Genomic DNA, 21,616 nt, shown 5'->3' with positions numbered 1-21,616 from the left:
TAAAACTGGTCCCTATCACACATATCCAGACTTTTAGCAGGTGTGCTTAAGCGTGAATATTGTATAACTGACCCTTATTGTGCATCTTTTCCCATAGTCTTCTAGCATGTGGCTTAGCTCTTAGGAAAGTTGCTTTTCTTATGGGCTTGGTTAGTGTTTCGTGCGGATTGGTAGGTCTTTGGGGTACAATCCTTTTCCCCTAAGTATCCTGCCATTTGTGACTGCTTTGTGAAATGTGAAAAAATCATATCTGACTGAATCTTACAACACAGCACTGCAATGCCAAGCCCTTTAAAACGATGTACTAAACTTAAATTTTTAAGGTTCCCTTTATGAACTAATCCAAACCCAGTATCAAGTGATCACTGCCAACTTTCAAAATTCTTTCAGATTGAAATAAGACTCTGACCTCTAAGCTTCAAACTTAATATTCTTTCTTTTTTCTTGGCATACATGTTCTTTCTATGCAAGATACTTTGCATGTTTTCCCTTTTAATGAAATTTCTTTACATGGTCTTTTCATGTGGTTAAATTTTATTCATTTCCAGGTCCATGAGCAATATGAATATGTTAGTAATAAATTTGTAGTATCTTTTATTTTTCTACATATTTATCAAATTAGCAATGAGAATACAATAAGAAAATAATTTTCAACTATAGTTTACATATTAACAATTAAATATTTATATTTCCATTAAATTGTAATATCAGTCTTTTTCATTATATTAACTTATATGCATAATGTGAAATCTAGCATGTAATGGCCATTCATACAATATGCCATCCATGGTCCTGGAGTCAATTCTAAATCATAGTGATACACTTATGTAAAGCTCCCAAGGCTATAAATCCTTATGGGAACAGCTAGCCTCATTTTTCTCCAGTGCAGTAGCCAGTGGCTTTGAACTGCCACTCTTGTAAGTAGACAATCATGTAACCAACAATGTCACCAGAGATCCTTCATAAAATATAGATCATTCCATTTTAAGACATATATCTATATATATGTACACACATATGCATATACACATGGATATACATATTTGTTATTGTTAGCTAACTTAAGTTTGGTTTGGAATTATGTGATCTTAATTACACCAGAACAGATATCACATAGCCTTATGCTATGCAGACAATCATTGTTATGTTTGACTCCATTGTTGCAGCCACTATGCCAAATCATCTCTTTATGATTCTTGCTTTTCTTCAGTGATATTTCCTTTTCAATATATGATGTGAAATATTGAGGATCTCCAAGAATTAAATCCTACTGTTCACATGTTCAAAATATGTGATAAGAAATGTCCACCCTTACTTCCACAGAATAATTCTTCCCAGCAGATGTGTTTGCTCTTTTGATATTGCTTGGTAATTCAAGTATTTTTTGTTAACACCAAAATTCAAAGGCATAGATTCTATTTCAGTTTTGTTTTTTTCATTGTCCAGGTTTTACATTCCTATGAAGTAACTGAAACTACAAATGTGTTGGATGAGGTATATCTTAGTCATCAAAATGCTATCATCGCTCTTTACTACAGTAAATGGTCTTTTGTAGATATATCCCGCTCAATTTATTATTTGATTTCATTTAATGCTTCTATGAGTGTTGGTTTTTGATTCAAAAAAGTGATTTTTGACCATGTATTTCTCTGTTTATTTATTGGTTCTGTTGTGAAATTTGAGTTTTTGTGACATTGAGTTGTAATCCATATAGAAGCCTCATTCTTAATTTCCATAAGTAAGTGCCTCAAATCACCTTCCTTTTTAGCAAGAAATGTTCAGTCATCTGCCAATTAGCGGAGCATAGTTTATTATTAATACATCCAATCTGTGGTGGGATTAAAATAATTTATCAATTGGTTTGATTCCCTAATGACCATTTTAAGTATTAAAAAAAATAATTTGGAGCACAGTCCCAAGGTGGCATCCAGGTAGAATCACCCACCCAGTGCTCCTGCTGTTAGACAAGAAAATTCAGAGGTAATAATGCCAATAGTTAGAGTCAGGGTGCCAGAAAGAGAGTTAAAGTGTACTAGGGTGTGTGGATCACACCTCTCCCTGAAATTTTTGCCCACGGAGCAATTCAAATGCTCACTGAAATATTCTAAGTTCACCATATATGCACCTGGCCTCCATTAATGCCTCTCTAGGTCCAGCAAGATGGCATCCACCACCCATTCTTGTGCCCAAGATCCAAGACCCACAGTGAGTAGGGCTTTCCCCATACTGCTCCCTAAAGGTGGTCATAATCTTGGGCTCACAGAGAACTTCTGTAAACTAGTTACAATGGCTCACTCCAGAAGTCTTTTCACTGCAATCCTCCGTGCTCCCACATTCTTAAACTTTGCATCTCTTTTCCCCAGCAAGGAACAGGGCAACTGCATCAGCCATCCTTTTCCCCACTCTGCTAATGTCCTTTCTGCCACTGTAAGTAACAACAGTTAATTAGACACTAATTTGTTGCAACTGTAAATTCACTATGATATTCACATATGGTAGAGCATAGAGATGTGGAAGACAGCCTACAATTCTGTGCATGAAGGAACCAGAGTTGATGTAGGAGGACAGTTAGGGCAATTCAGACCCAGTGGGCCCCCAAGCCACTGGCTAATATATTTCTTCCCTGAGGAAGAGCACACAGCACAGCCCCAATAGTAGGGCACCCTATACGTGTGCTATAAAAAACACTTTTAATCTGAGGCTGTGTTCCTTTGTGTAACCTTGAATGGAAGCCAGTAGAAATTTGGTCCATTAATATAGCTTTCACATAACAAAATGACAGAGTGCAGAGTCCCTGAGCACAACCTACAGAGCTTTAATGTCGAAACAGGAAAGGGAAACATGTGCTGAAAGCCACAGCCCGTTCCCAAAACTGGATCTCCCAGTTTGGGGCATGAAAAAGAGTCTTTGAAAGATTGTTATTAGTGAACAGAACCAGGTTGACTGCAGGCCTCACAGCACTCCCACCATGATGCCCTGGACCCACAGCTATACCATCAGCCCTGTCTGGACCAGGACTGCAGCCTCAATACACCCCATGAGGACTACCTCTAACACTCTCCACTGAACCTCGGCAACTTCTCACCCTAATGGCCTACACCATGACACTCTGCCAGTTGCATCCCTCAGGCTAGCTTCCCCTGAGAGGGCCATCCAACCTTACCTCCAAACAACACAATAGTGTAGGATGAGAAGGAAACCCCAGAGGGACAAAGCCATAGCCCAACCCCCTAGGGAAATTGGCTTCAGGCAACCCTCAGAAGCATTCCTACCCACCTTCCAAAGAGAGAGTCCAAGGCTCTTTGACTCCTGGGAAAATAGGGCTAAGCTCCTCCAAAATGACATACAGGCAGCAAACTGCCTCAACATCATCAACAAAAAATCAGGGAAAACAAAAACGCAATGTTGGAAGAAATCCCAAACTTAATGGCATTCATAGAAGAAGCAGATATAAATCTATCACAAAAAGAAAACTTCAGAATTCTACTTGAAATCATATTGGATATAAGTGAAGCAATACCAAAAAAAAGTGAAACAATAAAGGAAGAAAATGCCACAGAACAAAGGGAAATACAAAAGTTAAGGGAAAAGTTAACAAACCAACTAAAAAATTCATGGACTTCAACAACAGATTCAAAGGAGCAGAGAATCATACCAGTGACCTCAAGGATAACGAGGTAAACTTCAAAAAATGGGAAAGACAGTAAAACAATATAATCAGATTCTGAAGAAAACCTGAGAACAATGTCTGATAGTATGAAGATGAACAACTTTAGAATTAGAGTATCAGAACAAGCCACAACACAGAAGCCAATGGAAAAATTCCAAGGGGATTCCTAGAGGGAAACTTCCCCAGATTAATGAATGAAAATCATGCAGTCATTCAGGAGGCCAAAAGGACACCACCTTGGATGTAGGAATGGTTCAACATCCAAAATCCCATCAGCATTATTTGCCACATTGGCATAAAAAAGGATAAGAACCACACGATAATATCAATAAATACAGAAAAAAAGGTATTTGACATCATCAAAGACCAATTCCAGTTTAAGACACTCAAAAATATAGGAATGGAAGGAAAATCCCTCAATATGTTATAAGCTATATATGAAACACTAACAGCCAAAGTGGTAGTCAATAGTGAAAAGTTGAAAATAATCGCACTGTAAAAGGGGACCAGACAAGAAACCCCCTTGTCCCCATTTTATTTAACATCGTACTGGAGGTCCTAGCTAGCAATCTAAAGCAAATGAGAGATATCAAAGATATTTCTCTGGATAAAGAAGGGTGAAACTATTCTTATTCACAGATGATATGTTTTTATTATACAGAAAATCCCAACATTTCCACAAGAGGAATGTTGGACACGATAGAGGAATATGGCAGAGTGGCAGAATATAAGATCCACAAACAAAAGTCTATTGGACAGCTATATATATATATCAGACAGATCACAGAAGATCAAAAAGGTAGTTAACTTTCATAATAGCCATGTATAAACTGAAATATCTAGTGATATACATAACCATAAAAAAGATTTGTGTAAGGAAAACTACAGAACACTATTATAAGAAACCTCCACAAATGGAATAATATCCCATGCTCGTGGATTGGAAGGCTTCATATAGTAAAGTTATCAGTCTTGTCCAAGGCACTATATAAGTTTACCAGTAAGTATCCTGATACAAATACCAATATCTTTCTGCAAAGAATTGGGGAAAAAAACTGGTTACCAACTTCTTATGCAGAGGAGAGAAGCCCAGAATTAGAAGGGAATTCCTCAAGAAGGACAAAGTAAGATGGATTGTTTTATCTGACTTTAACAAATTTAACAGCTACAGTGGTCAAAACAGCATGGTACTGGTATAAAGTAACAATCAGACAATTGCAAAGGAACTGAAAACCCAGAAATGAAATCACTGACATCCAGGCCACTAATCTTTGATAAAGGTCTCAAAAAAGATCAAATGGAAAGCAAATGCCTTCTTAAACAAGTGGTGCTGGAAAAAATGGATATCTACCTGCAGGAAAATGAAACAAGACCCTTACCTCACTCCATGCACAAGAATAAACTCAAGGTGGATCACAGACCTCAAGGTAAAACCCCAAAGTATTAGGGCTATTAATGAGGGAATTGGGACAAACTTAAGAACTTTGTCATTGGGAAAACAGAGGCTATCAGAAATATGGAAGGACACAAACACAGAGGAAGCACAAATTTATAAGTGCAATACACTGAAGCTAAAACACCTATGTGCATCGAAAGAAATTGCTAAGCAAGCAATAAGAGAAACCCACAGACTGGGGAAAATCTTTAGCAATGACACCTCAGACAAAGGCCTTTTTACTAAAATCCACAATACTCTGCTAATTTACAATATGGGGGGAAAGCCCATTGAGGAGTTGAACAAAGGACCTGAGCAGAAGTTTCACAAGGGTGGAAATTTGAATGGCCAACAAACATGAGAAAATGTTCCCTATCATATGCAAATTTAACAACTCTGAGATAACACATAATATCTGTGCTAGTTGCATAATTTGGTGTCGATTTTGGACTTGAAGGAATTAAGAGTGAAGGGGTGAAGTCTAGTATATCAATCGGGTCATAACCAACGAGACCTCTGTGTAGGCATGGCCTTCCCTGAGAATTCTGGGAACTCCTGTAATTTCCTCCTTGGAGGTGGGAGACATGTACTCTTTTTGCTCACTCCTTTGGGGATGCTGTACTGACAAGACACAGCACACTACACTGTTAGACTCCATGCCTTGGGAGCTGGAGAAGCCACATGGATATACCCTGATCCAACCAGACCTCTGGAGCCGGTGAAACCATGTAGAGACCCTGTCAGCGATGAGATGCTCGCACCACCACTGGATTCACAAGATTTCCAATCCACTGATCTGTGATCCTCCTGTGTTTGGCATCATTGCATGTATTTCATGAGTCTGATGAAGACTTTACAGATTGGTATCGAACATATGAGCTAATATTGTATTTATGGACTTAATCTGGACCAGATTGGGATGTTTTCTCAATATTAAAGTGCTCTTGTATATAAAATTCTTTCTTATACACTTATGAGTCTCCTTGGATTAGTTTCTCTAGAGTACCCAGAATAAAACAACACTCTCAAAGGTAGCCCAATACAAAACATCAGAAAACAACAAGTGTTGGTAGTGTAGTAAGACAGGAACTCTCAACCACTGCTGGTGGACATGTAGATCTGCATAGCCATTATGGAAATCCATTTGGCGATGCCTAAAACAAATGGAAATTGAGCTACCATAGGACCCAGCAATTTCCTATTGGGCATTTACCCAGAAGAGTTAACAAACAGACCACTGCCAGTTATCTGCACTCCAATATTCATTGTGGCGCAGTTCACAATAACAAAGAATTAGAAATACCCGAAATTTCCATCCATGTACAAATGGATTAAAAAACCTGGTACAATGGAGTACTATGAATGACGAAGAAGCAGAGATGAATGCATGACACACATCACAATAGGGAAAGAGTTGGAGGAGATTATGCTAAGTGAAGTAAGACAAGTACAACATGAGTCCCATGGAGTAGCATAAAAAGCACAAGAGACATAGGGAAAAAGTCACTAATTGCATAAATTCCTGGAGCAAGGCCCAGACACTCTGGCAGGAGTCGTACCCAACCCAAGAATGCATATAGCAGCCAACTAAAAAGGAGAAAAGACAAAAACAAAACAAGAGGACGTGGATACTGGGGGTACAGGGCATGAACCCTCTCATGGGGATGGTATTGTTTATGTTTCCACAGGAAAATGAGAGAGGGATCAAACCTCAACCTGGTATTCCAAGCTTTGAGGGCAACAAACCAGCACGAAGCACAGAATTAACAGGGAGGTCTGCATGGCTAGACCAATCTCAGCTGAGTCAACCCCAAAAGACAGCACTGAAGATGCTGCTGCCAGGGGAGACTTATGGGTCTCTCCGGACCACAGGGGAGCAAACTAAGAGGGAGAGAGGACCACATTCTGACCCACCAAGACCCGAGGATAGCACTCCTGTGCAGAGCAGTCAAGGAAGAGAAAGAACTGTAGGGCTGGCCCCACCACAAAGCAAGACTTCCCCTTAGTGACCCACAGCACTGCAGGGGACAACACTGGAGACATAGTACATCAATTGTGCCCAGTCAGCCCTCCCACTCCTCTAACCGGGAAAATACACAAAGGGAATAACAGAGCAGGAATGGGAGCAAAACAATGAAGTCCCCCAGGAATCCCGAAAATAGACTTCATACTTGTAGGACAGGTCTTGGCACAATATCAGACTCAATTGGAAAGCATACATAAGGTTCAGGAGACAGACTTGGAACTATTTATAGTGTCACCTTCCCCCCACATACCCACTTTTTTCATGTCTATCTATACAAGATAGGCCAGATAACCAACCCCAAGGAGAAAAGAAGTGGGATCAAAATTCCAAAGGGATTAGGTAGAGGGGGAGACAAGGAGAGGGAAGGGTGAACCAATAAACCCAGGGTCAGGGGAACAACAAGAGATCTAAAAATCAATGGCAAGGAGGGTATAGAACACCTAGTAGGGTTTGCTCTAGTGCAATGTAGCAGAGAGGAATTTTTGAGAGCCAATCTAAGGTTGACATAATAGGAAAGTAAAATGTAGTAGATGAAAGTACTAAGAGGCAAAGACATTTACAGAGGTAAAATACAGGCATGTATATATGTAAATATATTAATATATGTCCCGTCCCATGGGACACCAACAACGTGGGTACCTGAAAGAGGGACTGGGAATGAAGATGGGCAAGTGCGCGGAGAGATGGAGACAAGACAGGAATCTGATCAAGCCTCATTTATTGAGTTGAGAGCAGAGGTTTAAATAGCCAGCAAAGGGCGGGCACCATTACGTCACATGTAAAATAAGGTAAAGCTGAGGTAGCCAATAGTCGTGCATCTCCAAATAAGGAAGAAATGGCGGGTAACTGATCAAACAGGTAAGTATGCTAATGAAGCATACCTTTCACCTGGGGGGAGATGCCACCAGTCATGTATTGACCAATGAACATAGCAGGTGCTAGTGAAAGATCACCAATCCTAGCAAGGGTCAAGGCAGCCACCCTCTGGCTGGAAATGAGACAGAGGGCAGTAAAATCACAGGGCAGTTTGTATGGCAGGAAACTGAGGGTAAATTCATAAAGGTCGTACATGGCTTAAATCCAGGGTAGGGGGACACGCCGTTCCCTACACGCCCCCCTTCTTTACCAAGACAATAACAGGCAAGAGTATGATTTTAATATGGAGTATCCCTTCGGTGACTGCGCCTGGCTTAGGTCGTCGGGCCACTGACTCATCCTTACCCTTCATTGGTCTCAAGGAATGCGCATTTTTCAAAAGCAAACCTTGTCCTGGCTTAGGTTGGTATGAGTCATGCCCAATCGTACCCATCATTGGCTGTCCAGCCCAGCGCACAAGGGAAGGGAGTCTTATCACTAGGATGAGTACAAGAGTGGGCCACCCCTGTCCATCATCTCTAGCCGATGATAATGCACCTGGATAGGTTTAGCCTGGATTGCCTCAATTTTTTTTACAAACGCCATGAGTTTGTTGAATAATACAGGGCCCAGGGAAACAATGATCAGAATTACAATGAAAGGTCCAACAAAGGGAGCAATAACGGAAAAAAAGTGGGGAAGTCCACCATCGATAAGAGTCACGGTTTCTACGACCAAGGTTTGACAGCTCATTGCTGATTTTCTTAAGTTTTTTCACACGATCTTCAACCAATCCAGATTCATTGATATAGTAGCAGCATTCTTCCTGCAGGAACAAACATGTCCCTCCCTTCTCTGCAGTGAGGAGGTCCAACGCATGGCGGTTCTGTAAGGCAACTTGGGCGAAAGAGGAGATCTGGCGTTTTAGGGATGCTATAAATTCTGCAGAGTCACCCATGGCCATCCTGAATTGGGTAGTTAGCTCATCCATGGTGACTATGGAATGACCCAAGGCTCCACCTCCTAGCCCTATAGCTGTAGCAGAGGCAGCCAAGGGCATTCCTAATACAATGGGGAGAAATACTGCCCTTATAGAGCGAGAAGGGTGCTCTTGGACATATCTTGTTTGTAATCCTGCCTTGGTGTAGATCGTTAGCTGTGGAACTAAAGTAACTGGCAGGCACAAAAGATTGTTGGTGGAAGTGGCATCAAGTTCTTTTGTAAGAGTGTAGTTACACCAAAAATAATACCCATCTGGGGCAGTAAGTGACTGATCAGGATTTTGGGTAAGGTGACACAACTGAGTGGAGGCATTTGAATAGCAAAAAGGTATCTGCCCATTGAATGATGGAGGGACAAGTAAGGGAACATGTGAGATATGCACCTTGGAAGACACGGACTTGTCCTTGCCAGAGACATTGGGTAACAGTCGGGAGGGCAGCATGAGATGGGGTGGGGGGCGGAGGGGCAGTTTCAGTTTCATTAAGGCTAGTCTCCTCAGGAGAAATTTGCTCCTCCTCAGTATCTAACGGGATGAACTGTAGGGAGGAGCGGGACCCAGAGCGTGAAGAGACTTTTAAAATCTGCTCTGATTGGGCAATGGTTTCCTTGATCTGGGGATCCTGTGTTTGCTCCCAATAATTTCCTTTATGAGGTTATAATAAGAGTATGCTGTAACAGGGACCTTATCAGGACCAAAGACCCTGTAATAATCTTCCAGGCAGTTTCCCACACTATTGCAGGTGCGGGTATCAACCATGCCCTCCTGAGGAAACCAGGGGCACATATATTTTATGAAATAAAAAAATTTGAACAAATCTTTGGCTTTAACCTTAACTCCCCACATCTTTAACGCATCACGTAGCTGTCCTACAAATAATTGATGCTGACTTAGTTCTTGACGCATCGTCAGACAAAAACTCACCCGGTTATTCGTCGTCACAGGTTACAATGACGGTGTGGTGGGCTTGATAAGTCGATCAGGCGATCCTTGCGGACTTGTCTGCGTCCTCAGTGGGTCCCTCATTTTCAGGCTGCTTGAACGAGGAGCGTCTCAAATCTTCCATGCGACAAAGGCACAGCGGCTGGATGTTGCAGAGTATCACTTCAAATCTGCGCTTTCCGAGCCCTGCTTTTGGAGGCAAGGGGGCACAGCAGGTGGCTATGGGCGGGCGCCTGCAGGCGCAGCACATGGGATCCGTGCCGGCAGCGCACTTTACGGCAGCATTGGCGCACTTTGCGGCAGCGTCAGGCTCACGCCTAGTGCTCAGCGACCGTGAGCATGCGCTTGATGACCATGCTAGCAGCTCTGCAGGTGTTAACAGCTCAGTGATAGTGCCAGCTCAGTGTCAGCAGCTCAGAGTGTCAGCTCAGTTGCGGCGCTGCGTTAGCAGCGGGGCGCCAGTGGCACTGTTTTGTTTCAGTGTTTCAGCTCAGTGATACAGCTTAGAAATACGGCCAGATGCCAGCGTTGCAGGAGCTGAGGCTTCTCTCGGTCTCGTGACATGTTGGGGCGCCAAAATGTCCCGTCCCGCGGGACATCAACAATGTGGGACTGGGAATGAAGATGGGCAAGTGCGCGGAGAGATGGAGGCAAGACAGGAATCTGATCAAGCCTCGTTTATTGAGTTGAGAACAGTGGTTTAAATAGCCAGCGAAGGACGGGCACCATTACGTCACATGTAAAATAAGGTAAAGCTGAGGTAGCCAATAGTCGTGCATCTCCAAATAAGGAAGAAATGGCGGGCAACTGATCAAACAGGTAAGTATGCTAATGAAGCATACCTTGCGTCAGGGGGGAGATGCCACCAGTCATGTATTGACCAATGAACATAGCAGGTGCTAGTGAAAGATCACCAATCCTAGCAAGGGTCAAGGCAGCCACCCTCTGGCGGGCAACGAGACAGAGGGCAGTAAAATCACAGGGCAGTTTGTATGGCAGGAAACTGACAGTAAATTCATAAAGGTTGTACATGGCTTAAATCCAGGGTAAAGGGGACACTCAGTTCCCTACAAATATATAAAAATAGGGATATAGGTCTATGTACATAGATTTATATATTAAATATCTAGGTCGCAGACAAACATTGGGCCTCTACTTAAGTCCTCCCTCAATGCAAGAACACATTGCTCCAATAACCTGACATTCTGTGATGCTCACCTTAATAAGATGATCACTGAAGTCAAAATAGGTGCATAAGTAAGCGTGGTGAAGAATTCTGATGGTGCCCAGCTATCAAAAGGCTTGAAGTTAAACTAGCTCCTACCTAGCAAGGAAGTAGCAAAGCCCACGTGGAAGAATCACACTAGCCTGTGTGATCATGAGGTGGTCACAGGTCAGATATCAGGTATCAGAATACTTCAAACAAACAATCATATTGATGCAGACAAGGGGGGATAGAATGGAGACCAAAAGCCCATCTATAGATAACTGGACACCCCTCACAGAAGGCTCACAAGGAAGGGATGAGCTATTCAGGGTGCAGTATGGCACCAATAAAATACACATTCCTTTAGTTCTTTAATGCTTCCTTCCCCCACTATCATAAACCCAGTTCTACCTTACAAATTCAGCTAGACTGGAGCATATACACTGGTACAGAAAAGAGCTCTCAACACCTGGAATCCAAGACAGATAAAACCCCCATGAACAATAATAGGAGTAGTGATACCATGAGGGTAGGGGGAAGGAGGAGGGATAAGGGGGAGATGAGCACAATGATGGACCACAATATACCTCACCCCCACCCCACTCCAGAGGCACTAATAACAGAAATGTGGGTGAAGGGAAACAGCCGATGGTATAAGTTTTGAAAATAACAATAATTTATAATTTATAAAGGGTTCATGGGTGGGAGGGTTGTAAGGGAGGGAAGGAAAATAGGGGAGTTGATACAAAGAAAATTCTTTGAAAGTGATGATGGCAACATAAGTACAAATGTGATTGATACAATTGATGTATGGATTGTTATAAGAGCTGTAAGAGCCCCAATAAAGGATTTATATATAATAAAAAACCTTGAAAGTTAATTTATTATTTCATACAGTATGAATAATTAGAACAATAAATGATATACACAGAACTAGATTATTTTATGAGTTTTAAAATATTAATGAAAATATTAATACCTGACCAAAACCCAATAAAACTGTTATTTAAAGTATTCACATATTGTTTCTCGATTGGCATCCTCACTTGCAAAATTCTTCACTTTTATCTGATATCATTGGCATTGTAATTTATCCAAAACCATCTTTTCACTGTAGGAGGAGGAGTTCATTCCTTTAGAGGCAAGCAGATTAGGCAATAGTCACTGTGTTTGATATACTGGTAGGGAATTTGGGACGTGCACACAAAGCAGAAACGAATAACAGCGTGTCAGGCTTTTGTTACGTGAAACTTTTCCTCTTTACCTTGTTTGTTTATTCTAGTAACAAATGCAGGATAATAAAAATGTAGTATTTCATCAAAAGTGTAACGAATTTTAACAGATAAGTAAAGACATTTTACAAGCATAGTCTCATCTACTTTTTTATATCTATGGATAGAATGAACACTATTATGGGGTCTTAGGAAACACTTGAGCAGATGAATGTTAAAAAAGAGTAAGGAGTGTAAATTTGTAATTTCCACATTGAGTGGTTAACCTGCCACCCACCTTAGAGAGAGCCCACATTACAAGAGCCATTTTAATAACCAGTTTATCGAACGCAACAAAAAATTAGGTATCAGTTCTTCAGGTTCTGCCGAACATGTTTAAACCAAGTGAGTCCCACCATTGTACTCGCTGCAGTTTGGGAGTTTGCTTCGCTGCTATTCGTCCTTGATCATGTGTAACGCTTCAGGTTGTTGATTGGTACAGTAACCCTCCATACTTCTTCCATCATTTGTGATGCACCTTTCTGTTTTCAGTGTCTATACTATATGTACTATGCACTGTGTAGTTAATATATTTTCTAATTGCCTGAGTAAAATATTTCACAATTTTTTATTCTCGCAGCAGCACAAAAATTACGTTTTCGTAGAAAGCAAATGTTTTGAGAATGTTGATGGCAACAAATATATAAATGTGCTGACACAATGGATGTATGTATGGATTGTGATAAGAGTGGTATGCTCCCAGTAAAATGATTTTTAAAAATACTTTTTCTTCTAAAATAACTGATTATTTTAACTACTTATATTTGGTTTGAATCTTACATTGCCCATTTTGGAATTATACTTTGTGAGTATATTTTCATGTGAAAAATGTTTACCTTTGTCATTGTATTACAAATATAGTCCAATTGTATTACTTATGTTATAAACTTTTTATTATATTCTACACTTTTAATTGTGTTTATGGTGTCCAAATTATAAATATTTCTCTTTATTTTTCAATTAATATCTATAGGCCTAGATAATATGGTAGTGATAAAGTAGATGCATAAATTACAGTATAATGAAGAAAGAAAAATAATTAATAGAAGTGTGAAGAAACTGGATAAAAGTACCTATGTACAAAGATATTCTTCGCATCCAAAGAAACTTAAACTTCTAGACTCCTCATTGAACGAGCTATTCCCAGGTCTTGCAAGAGAATGATAGAAATGTGCTTGTATGATCACATGTGTTTCTAAAATGTGCAGAAGTAAGATATGTTAACCACAACGGTAAAGACCACTACTTATCCATTTTTCCCTTTCAGTCTACTTTCCAAGACACATTTTTTTTTTCCATAAAAGGTAGCGCATTGCCCAGACCACAGATATTTTGGAGGATCTGGTAAAAGCAGAACTTGAAATGAATTTAGTTTTGGCTTAGTGGGGTATATTTTTGTGGTTCACGGTTATATCTGTATATAATTAGATTATTGGTGCCCATTGTGTGACAGTAATGGTTGCAAAGATTTCACCACTTCTGTGTAGTCCCAATTCACCTGCAATTCTGACTAGCAAGAGCAAGACTATTGATTACTTGCTCCTTGTAACCTATTCCTGTAAACATGCTAACATTTTTCACAAACTTGAAACTGTTCATAGCCATATGCATGCCATTTTACCAAAATCAAATTGGGAAGAAGAAAACTTTAAAAATACTGAGCATTATAATTAAAAAATATATATTCTTGCTTTTCTGTTCACATCATCAAAACAGATTACAAATGTATTGTCATATAAGGATGCCATCAAGTACATCAAATCTTAATGGTAACTGAAAGTATTTTAATATTTATTTTAATTAAAAATACCTGTGATTTTATCTTATTTTGGATCTGTAACTTCATATTTCTGTTTCTGAAGAAGGAGAAGAAGAAGGAGGAGGAAGAGGAGGAGGAGGAGAAAGAGAAGGAAGATAAAGAGGAGGAGGAGGAGGAGAAGAAGAAGAAGTAGAAGAGCCCCTAATTGTATATCTATTCTTCAGTTCTTAACATGCTTAAGTTACAAAGACTGAGTTTTTATGCAAAAATGGGTATTATAGAGACATGAAAGATGACAATCTCAGGTTATAAAACGGAGAATAACCACATCATAGCTAGTAAATTATATCATTAAATAATTATCAAATTATACCACTGTGTAACACAAACATGGAACATTTATTGAGATGTTTCAACAAACAGAGGCATAGTGTTTACTCTTTCATGCACAAAAGTTGGAAGACAACTAACTGGCCAGTGGAATCAAAGAGGTCTGTATTTGTGCCTATTTCAAAGAAAAATGATCCAGAATTATAAAAATTATCCAACACTATTGTTAATATAATACATAAACAAAAATTAGTGAATGCCATTGAGGTATAGTTAATTACCTATATGGACAATTTAGCCACTGACCTCTCTTTCTCTATATCGTAAGCCCTAGCCTGTACAGCTGTAATTCTAGTCCCATTGGGGTGTGGGTTAACTGTGGGGCTAATGGTGCATGATTAAACAGAACCCAGTTCGTGCCATCGAGTTCATTTTGACTCATAGTGAACCTATCGTAACCCTGGTGGCATAGTGCTTATGCACAGGCTGTGGCTGCCCCACAGGAGAAAGATGAGCCTTTCTACTCCCTTAAAGAGTGAAAGCCTCAGAAACCCAGAGGGGCCAGTTCTACTCTGTCTTAGAGGTCACTCACCATGAGTCAGAATCAACCTGGTGGCAGTGGGTTTGGTGAGTGAATGACCTATGGAACAGGATTGCACTGCCCTTGTTGGTTTCTGAGCCTGTACCTCTCTTTGGGAGTGGAACTTCTCGTCTATTAACTGCAGAGTGGCTGGTAACTTGGAACTATTGACCTTGTTGTTAGCAGCCCAACATGTAGCCACGACACCAACAGGGCTCTTTGCGTGATGAAAGGGGAATATATTTTTGAGTCCCTACCTTACTAAAGGTTCTAACCCAAGTCACAGCCTTAGTTTTTTTGGAGGTATAGTCTGCAGATGAGCTCTCCTCTTTTTATACCTGTGTTAAAACAAGTACTGACCCCAAGCTTTAAGCTATTTCCTCAATGGTCACCAACTGCTTGCTTAATAAAGGAAATCGGGAGGCTGGGATCACATACTTGGCTCAGGCTTTTATTTGTACCCCCCTAAGTGGTACACAGTGATTAAGACTTACACTATCAGATGGCAAAAGCAGCGCCTCTGTCAACCCCAGTTAATGTGCAACATGCTCTCTGGCTGGCCGCATTCGCATCCCACTTCCTAACATCATGTGCAGAAGACTAGTTGGTCACTGGGGGACAAATATCAATCAGATGCCAGTTACCACCCTAACCAAGCAGCTTGTGCAGGATTCAGGTAACCATCTCACTACATTTTGCTTGACTCCTGACCTCTGAATCACTATGAGTCACCACCTGATTTAGTGTGAAGAAGGAGAATCCTTTATACATTTATCAGAACTTAGGATCAGGGACAACCACATGAGGCATTTCTTTCACAATGTGAGAGTTCTCAGGGATTTGGGGGCCACAATCAAAACCTGTGGGAACACCATCAAGACATAGACTATGCATATCCCACTGGGCAAATCTTTAAAGCTAAGAAGCAAAGATGCCACTTTGAGAGCTAAGGTGATTCTATGGCTGCTCTCAGTTGCATTATGGCAATTGACATTATGCTCAGTAGAGTACAGGGGCAGTGAAAGAGAGGAAGGCCCCTATGGGATAGATGGGCACAAGGCTTCAACAATAGTATCAAGCATGGGAAAAATTCTGAGGATGCCACAAGAGATTTTGTTCTGTGTACATAACTTTGTTATGGTTCCTAATTGAATAGAATGTGATTGATAATAATAACAACTCATATGCCTGTGAAAGTATAGAAAAGGAAAACTGAAAAATATGATACATATAAATTATAGTGTTGGCATAGAATATTGACTATACTATAGAATACAAGAATAACAAACAAATCTTTATTGGGAAAAAAAGCATACTCTGAATGTTTCTTAGAAGCAAGGATGATGTATGATGAGATGTCATTTCATGTAATTTTGACATTTTATTAGGCGAGATCTATCCCTGAAGAAAAACATCATGTTTAGCAGAATACAGTGTCAGTGAGAATGAAGACATATTTCACTGTAATGGATTCACACAGTGACTGCAAGAACAGGTTCCACGATAGCAATGAATGTGAGGATAATACAGGACCAGACAGTACTTTGCTCTGCTGTACATAGAGCTGCTGTGAGTTGCAAAAAAAACTCAAAATCACCTAATGAAAATAACATAACTGCAAAATTATATCATTACCTAACTTCAAAATTACACTGTTGCATAGATGCCAAATTACATCACTGCATAAATGCCAAATTGAATTATAATATCACTGAAATAGTACATCATTACAGTACTTGCTGATAACATCATTGCATAATTGCTAGCCACTTAGTATAATTTGGACTAGATAATTTGACACAAAATCTTACCCATCATAGGCAGTGTTAGTTTTGCCTAGCACCTAGGTGATTATTCATCCTAGACCAATGTCTAGTTAGTTGGGAGGAGATTTGGGGCTTTTATCATAAATTCAAAATTTCAGATAAAGAGATTGCCAATAAACGTTAACTGTAAACTGAAGTTTCTTTGGGGTTAGGCGGTAGTTACATAATCTGGTGTCAATCTGAGGACCAAGAGTAGAGGGGTGGAGCCTAGGCTGTCAATAAGGTCATAGCCAATGATGTCTCTGTGTAGGCATGGCCTTCTCTGGGAATGCTGGATGATCTCTTCCTTGGAGGTGAAAGACTCTTCTCTCTCTGCTCATTCCCAACACTGAGATGCTTACAATGCCATTGGATCCAGAACACTTCCAACCCACCGGCCTGTGACCGTCCTGCATTCGGTGTCATTACATAGGTTTCATGAGTCATAAGAGGACTTTAGAGATTGATATCAGGCATGTGGGTTAATATCAGACGTATGGACTTGATATGGACTGGGCTAGTTGTATTAACTAGACATTCTTGTAGTTTCTTAGATATTTTTCCATAATTTTCAGTATTCTACTTCAAGATAGATCTTGTAATGTTCTTTTTAGTGATTAATGATATATAAATCATCTTCATTTTGTAATTCTCAGCATATTAAGCCATATGACTTTTAAAATTCAAAATGGCAAATCCCAGTTTATTTTAACTAATTTATGATTAAGATATTTATCTTTATGTATTCAATTTTATTTAGACTACTACCAATTTTCCTAGATTCATCTTTTGTACATGTTAAAATCCAATTACTAATAAATATTTGCAGCTGTTGCTTCTGGGTCAGAAATCAGGGCACTTTTTAAATTGTGCCCAATTAAAAATGAAGATTCCCAAAGCTTTACTCCTTCTACATCAATCCACTGTCAGGAGGTAGCTCGTCTTCTGTCATATTTTGAGTTGCTTCCAATCAGAGGAGTTCATCTTCCAGCACTATATCGGACAAAATTTTTCTGATGTTTTTAATTCATAGGGTTTTTGGTGATTGATCCCTCCAAACAGAACACTCTATCTTTCAGATCTCTATCTGGCAATGCTATGCTGGTGTTCCTAATGTTTCCAGGGCCTACTCTATGTGCAGCCAATTCCCGGGAACTTGCTCCACACCCAATAGCATTATTCAAAAATGAGAAATTTAGAAAGTTCACTTCCATAGTTTGAGTTACTTGCTAAAGGATGAATGATGATTATAATCAGATTTAATGAACAAAATAGATGAACGTATGAGAGCTAGAAGATGCTGGAAGAATATAAAACTCATAATTATTGATTTATGGTTATAATAATTTCCATTGATATTACATTTGAACTTTGTTGTTTAAAATTTACAGTGCTTTGTTCAAGTTCAAGCAACCTAACATAAAATCAAAAGTATTTTGTCTAGAAAATTGTCTCTCATTACTAAACAAACTATAAAAATTAATGTCTCTGATCACTCAAATAGTAATAAAGAAGAAATACTAGTTATAATATTAACATAGTATAGGACTGACTAGGAAGAATGCATGTAGCTTAAGAGAAAAAATACACATACAATGCATTTCAGCTTTTGTTTAAATTCATTTCCAATGAAAACAATATCGCTGTGGATATTCCAGATACATTTCCTATCAGTCGTACTAATAAGTCTCCACTTTGTAAACAGTGCTGCGTTTGAAGAAGTATTGAATATGATTTGATTTTCAATCTGCTTCTGTTGGGGAAACTATCTTTGCTGTTTGACCTTATGAAATTACTCCACCTGGAGGGTGTGTAGCTTTCACATTATTCTTTATTTTATTTTAACATCTGCAGTTTGGAATAAAACCTCGCTAAAGGAAGAATGATATATGACTTGGTCAGGAATCAGAATACTTTGAAGTGACTCCTGAGCCAGTGCAAGAAACCATCTGTCTGACATATCTGTGAAAGAAGACAGAAAATATCAGGGAAGTGAGCATTACATGCAACAGATCGCCACACACAGCTACAATATAAATGAAACCTCCTTTTGTATGAAGATGCATATGGGCATCTAATTTTACCAATGAATAGAAATGATTGCTTGGCAAATGTAACCCATCATCAAGTCCTTTTTGGCATTTGGGTCAGGATGTCTGTTATTTAACCACTGTCGAATGATCAAATGGGATTGAGAAGATGGAATGTGCAGAAATTGAGCCGGCTAGGTTAGATTATTATAGGAACTGCCCATTTCAATAGCGTTTGAAGAAGTCTATTTCTCTTGCTCAATAGATCCCGTAATTAATTCAGTCCCTGATCTCGATGAAGCCAAGAGTGCTTCTTCAGATTAGATTAACCTCCCATGAACTACAGAAGAAGGGAGGATTCATCATTCTAATACCACGCTGTATAATAAACCCATATCATAAATATCTGTGACAATTCAGCTTTTATCTTGACCCATCTATAAATATGCAATTTTCTGTAGTTACATAATACTTAAATACCAAGTGACAAAATATATGCATCTGTGTATATTTTGTGTAATTTCATATTACACGATTTTTGGTATTATTTTTAAATACATGTTATTTTTAAATATATAGTATTTAAAATATGTGGCATTATTTTTAAGTATATGGTATTATTTTAAAATACATGTTAAATATGAAAATGTTTCCTTTTCCTCTTTTTATTCAATTTTAGATATTTTGAATATTTTGTTGAATAATCAATGCAACAATTGAATAAGAATTTAAACAATAAGAGCAAACAGGACTGTGTTAAGAAGAACAAAGCCTTAAACTTGGAGGAAGACTCATTAACTGTTTGGAATATGTAGATGCCAAAACCCTGCGTACAGAAAGTGAAGGGGACTAGCAGAGTTTATGTGAACGGGGACTGGCGGAATTGATGGAGTAGCAATGCAGTAAAGATTTATAACTCAACATAAAGAAAACAAAAATCTTCACAATTGGACCTCTGAACAACAATTTGGTAAGTGGACAAATATTGAAGCTACCAAAGATTTTATTTTACTGAGATTTAAAATTATCACCCATGAAAGCATTAGTCAGGAAATCAACATTGTATTGTTTAGAGAAACATGCAGCAAAATATAGCTTTAATGTGGTAAAAACAAAGATATCACTGTGAGAACCAAGGTGTATCTGACCCAGGTCATGCTGCTTCCCTTTTCCTCATGTACAAGTGAAAGCTGGATAATGAATCAGAAAGACCAGAGAGGAATTTGTACTTGCTCCCACTGCTTCTCCTCTGTTTCTCTGATTCACAGTTTTCTGTTTCAGCAAATGAGGAAGTTCAGCTGGAGATGTTTTGGGGGTCCAAAAGGATACAATCTGCTTCTGGTTCTCCGTTCTTAATGGTAGAGTGAGCTACACTCCCCCTCCCCCCTGTGAAATGGCAAAACTCATCAATCCCCTCATTATGGTTCCATAGTCCTCATTAGTATGATCCTACCTGATCATCTGTTGAAAGTTATAAAAGAATGGTCAGGAGAGCAATAGCAAGTAATTAACTGCACCACACTGATATTTCTATAAAAATCTAAAATATGATGCTATTATGATCATTATTATTATTTGATTCAAGCAGAGAAAAAAATTCTACTCTGCAATGTTCTTGGTCCTAGCCACCATTATCTCGATATGGAGTTGTAATAATAGCCTCTCATTCTGACTACTTGTTTCTACCCTTGTCACTTCAGTATTTCCTCAGTATAACAAGTGAACAACTCTTGTGAAAGTTAATATAGTTATGTTATCCCTCTTTATGTGAAGTTAAGGATAAAATTGAGGAAAAATGAATTACCAACTCAATATGGAAAGAAAAGAGACCTAGAATAAGCTAAGTATTCCTTAAAAAGAAGAACAAAGTAGAGACCTACCACTACCCAATCTCAAAACATATTAAAAAGTCACATAAGTCACATCAGCTTAGTACTGGTATAATAAAAGAGAAATGGACCAAAGGAACAGTAGAATCACCAGCAATAAATGCATCCATTTTCACACAACTGATTTTCGACAAAGGGCAAAAGGGAAAATAAAGAAACTAACCATGAAATGGGAAAGAGCCTCTTAAACAAGTGGTGCTGGCAAAATTGGATCTCTATCTGCATACAAATGAATCAGGACCCATATGTGCCCTCCCCCACCCCATGCACATGAACTCAAAGTGTATCTGAGACATATGTAAATCCCAGTATATACGGATCATCAGTGGGAATTCCAGGACTTACACATACTGCCAACAATAATAACGGAAGGAAACACAGCAGAAGACAAAACACATGCCTGGCACCTACTAAAAATAAGACATTTGTGTGCGTCAAAAAGACTTCATGAAAAGTAGAGGGAGTGGACTGGGACAAATTCATTTGCAAAGACACCTCAGACAGGGGAATTATTACTAAATTCTAGATAATCCTGCAAAACCTCATTAAGGAAAAAAGGCAATTAAAAAGTGGGCAAAAGACATAAACATAGAGTTCATAAAAAATGAGACTTAAATGGCTAAAGAACACATCAAACTAATGGTGAGCTATAACATTGCATCCATGGCATAGCTCAGTTTTTTAGAAAAAAACAAAACAGAAAACAACCGAGAAGAGAATGTGATAGATTGGAACAATTACACACTGCTATTAAACATGTGCAAGTTTTGTGTGAAATGATATGGCACTATCTAAAACATTAAAAAATAGCACAAAC

The sequence above is a fragment of the Tenrec ecaudatus genome, chromosome 3 (assembly GCF_050624435.1).
Source record: "Tenrec ecaudatus isolate mTenEca1 chromosome 3, mTenEca1.hap1, whole genome shotgun sequence".
In the NCBI taxonomy this organism is placed as follows: Eukaryota; Metazoa; Chordata; class Mammalia; order Afrosoricida; family Tenrecidae; genus Tenrec; species Tenrec ecaudatus.
Note: the sequence above shows the minus strand (reverse complement) of the source record.